Genomic DNA, 3,928 nt, shown 5'->3' on the forward strand with positions numbered 1-3,928 from the left:
GAGAGGGGAGAAGAAATTGGCTTCTTAAATGTCAGGAGTTTTCCTTTTCCTTCAACCCCTGCTTTATTGAGTGGCTCAGCAATAAGAGCTTTTCTTTACCAAAAGAAATAAATGGGTTGTTTTTTTTGCAAAAATGTTTGAAAGACACAGGGACACTTGTTTAGCTGAGGTGTGACTTGAGCAGCTTGACAAACGCTGTCTCATTTCCAGCAATTCTAGTGGCAAAGTTCCCTCAACAGGGATTTTCCAAAACAACACTCCAGTTGCTTTGCATCCAAAAAAAGCTGGAGGCAGTTTTTTCTTGTAAATTGTAGGCTAAAGTATGATTACTGAGAAATCTTGGAAAGCTGGCACTTTTTTTTTTTTTTTTTAAGAATAGTCTCCTAAAACCTTTTTCTCGTGTATAAGTACCAAGGTACTGAAGCCACCATCATCTCTCTTCCAGTTCCCGTAGCCCCTCACAGAAAGCATTCCCTAACCTGGGGCCACGCAAGTTCTCACTCTGAAGAAAAAACATACAACAACCTCTCCAACTACAGAAAAGCAAATCAGGAAACTTTTTTTTTTTGAGATGGAGTTTCACTCTTGTTGCCCAGGCTGGAGTGCCCAGGCTGGTGCCATCTCAGCTCACTGCAACCTCTGCCTCCCAGGTTCAAGTCTTTCTCCTGCCTCAGCCTCCCAAGTAGCTGGGATTACAGGTGCCTGCCACATGCCTGGCTAATTTTTTTGTATTTTTAGTGGAGACGGAGTTTCACCATGTTGGTCAGGCTGGTCTCAAACTCCTGACCTCAGGTGATCCACTGGCCTCGGCCTCCCAAAGTGCTGGGATTACAGGCATGATCCACCGTGCCCGGTCCAGGAGACATTTTTTAAAGTAGTAGATACGGGGCTTAATTACTAGCATTTGTCCCAAAAATAACATTACAACCTGTGGACTCTGTACCTGGAAAGGTGGAAATACAAGAGAAATCTCATCATTGCCACGTGAGGCAATCAAAGGAATCCTATTGTTAGACAATTAAAGGGAAACATATATCGTTTAATTATACATTAAATAAATCTAAAACATATATTAATGAAATCTCATCAATGATAGCTGCCATTTGGCTTTCTAATAATAATTAATCATCATTCTGATGGAAAAGAAGCACATGGATGTGTGCCAAAGTACTCTGCCATCTCCTAGAAAGGTTCCTTTTGCATGAGAGGGAAGATGAAAACACGAGCTTTGCAGTAGAATTTTGATTCATTTAAGAATTCATAGACCTGATGCTGGTTAACGCCCGAAACTCCAACCAACATTTCTAGGAGTTATATACATCAACGCAAAACAGGGCTACTCAGTCATCATTTGAAATCCACATGGGCAACACTTTTGTAATATGGATTGTCACCCATGAGCTCAACTGTGATCAAGGAGCTCCAATTTAACGTTGAGTTTCTGAAGTCTAATGTTTACCAAATGTGCAGCCTTGTGCCCATGCAATCCTCTTTCTGAGTTAGAAAATGGAGGCAGCTCAAACCTGTAATCCCAGCACTTTGGGAGGCCGAGATGGGCGGATCACGAGGTCAGATCGAGACCATCCTGGTTAACACGGTGAAACCCCATCTCTACTAAAAAAAAAAAAAAATACAAAATATCAATTGGGCATGGTGGCGGGCACCTGTAGTCCTGGCTACTTGGGAGGCTGAGGCAGGAGAATGGCGTGAACCCGGGAGGCAGAGCTTGCAGTGAGCTGAGATCGCACCACTGCACTCCAGCCTGGGCGGCAGAGCGAGACTCCGTCTCAAAAAAAAAAAAAAAGAAAGAAAAGAAAAGAAAGTGGAGGCAGTCAGCTCTCTCCAAGCCTCACAGTGACTTGTGTTCACCACCCATATGCACTTCCAGGTCTCCACAGTGGCCGTTATTTTTCTCATTCCACAAAGCTACAATGTCTTCAAAGCCTCTTTAAACAAAGCTAAATGAGTTGCTGATTGAACACTGTAGTACTCGCCTTAATTTGGGGGGAATCATTTTTTTAAACATTTAAGGAATCAAATTACACCTTATAATTAACTAAAAGTGACCATTTCAAACTTGTGATGTAATTATATAAATTTTTAAACTACAACAAATTTGATGTACACATACAGAAATCATGGGAAATTTAGCCATAGACTGTACTTATGTGTCTATAATTTTTATTAAAATGACACTTTGCTTCATTAAAGAGATTACACTTCAGTACAAAACAAACAGGGTAGAAATTAACTTTACATGATTCAAATGTACGGTTTCCAAATTTAGCAAGTTTATCCATGGGATACTTTTATTTTTTATTTTTTGAGACGGAGTCTCGCTCTGCCGCCCAGGCTGGAGTGCTGTGGCCAGATCTCAGCTCACTGCAAGCTCCGCCTCCTGGGTTTACGCCATTCTCCTGCCTCAGCCTCCCGGGTAGCTGGGACTACAGGCGCCCCCCTCTCGCCCGGGTATTTTGTTTTTTTTTTTTTTTTTTTTTTTTTTTGTAGGTTTTAGTAGAGACGGGGTTTCACCGTGTTAGCTAGGATGGTCTCGATCTCCTGACCTCGTGATCCGCCCGTCTCGGCCTCCCAAAGTGCTGGGATTACAGGCTTGAGCCACCGCGCCCGGCCTATCCATGGGATACTTACACTGAAAAACTATTTACTGTTTCTCTGAAAGTCGAATTTAACTGCGTGTCCTGTACCGTATTTGGCAGCCTAGACTGGTGCGAAGAAGTACCCCAATACCTAAGCAGCATTTATGTGATTCCTCTCTGGCCATTGCAGAAGAATCAAACTTCCTTTCAGAGAGCACTACTGTTTTCATAACATTATGCAAAAGTGTTTCCAAGTAGAGCTCAGGAAAAAAAGATGCATAACCCAGGGCTTCTCAAAATGTTCTCCAAGCATCAGCTGCATTGACATCACCCAAACCTTGTTAGACATGCAGATCCCCAGGTCCCAGCCAGACCTACTGAATCAGAAGTTCTGATGGGAGTTTCCAGAAACCTGTGTTTCGATATCAGTCTCTTTGCCCCCCATTCTGACATATGTGTAAGTTTCAGATCCACTGACTAGGGGACTGTTTTATATTCATTGGTGTCTAAACCCAACCAGAGAATACTTAAAAACAAAAGAAAATCAGTTTTAACTGTTGTCAGTTTGTTTGTTGTTGTTGCTGTTTATTATAGATGCACAGAACTTGAGTCCACTTTTAGTGAATGAGGGTATGGATGTGGGGAGGAGGTAGTGGCAGAGAAAAAGTAGAGTGTGGACATCTTAGTTTGTGTAGCTCTTTATCTAAGGACTGGCCTTAGATAGTTTCCTTAGCACCAAGATTATTTATTGACTAAAACTTTAAGTCGTTTAATGAAATCAGCTCCAAAATAAGGTCAATTTTGCAGATAGCAGGGCCATCTAATCTAAACAATGTTTTATAATGGTTTCTAAGTAATATCAGGTAGTGAACATTTGAAGCTGCTGAGTGGAATACTGAATATAATGCTTTTGCTTTTTATACAAACATCTGGATCCAAGATATAAACAAAGAGAAGTTATAATGAAGAACTTCTAAAATGTCAAATGATCCATGAATTACAGTCCTATGCTTGTGTACATCATTTTGGGAAAGTTGGTTGGATACCATAGTATTTTAATTAAGTTAATGGGAAATTACATATTCACAGACTCAACCTTTATATTTCATGTATTCTAACTATTTTAACTTAGAATTTTACCAACTGATAACCAAACACTGTCATGTAGCTGGAATAAATGATTTTGTGACTTTTCTTTACTCAAAATTTTGGCATCATTTAAGGTTTTGATCAAATAAGCATTTTTTTAAATAAAGGAATAAATATAAGATAGCTTTGATGCTATTAATCTTGGTCACTTGTTCCTTTTTGAGTTCTCTCTCTTAGGTTAT

The sequence above is a fragment of the Rhinopithecus bieti genome, unplaced genomic scaffold (genome assembly GCF_001698545.2).
Source record: "Rhinopithecus bieti isolate Rb0 unplaced genomic scaffold, ASM169854v2 scaffold_25807, whole genome shotgun sequence".
NCBI classification, from domain to species: Eukaryota; Metazoa; Chordata; class Mammalia; order Primates; family Cercopithecidae; genus Rhinopithecus; species Rhinopithecus bieti.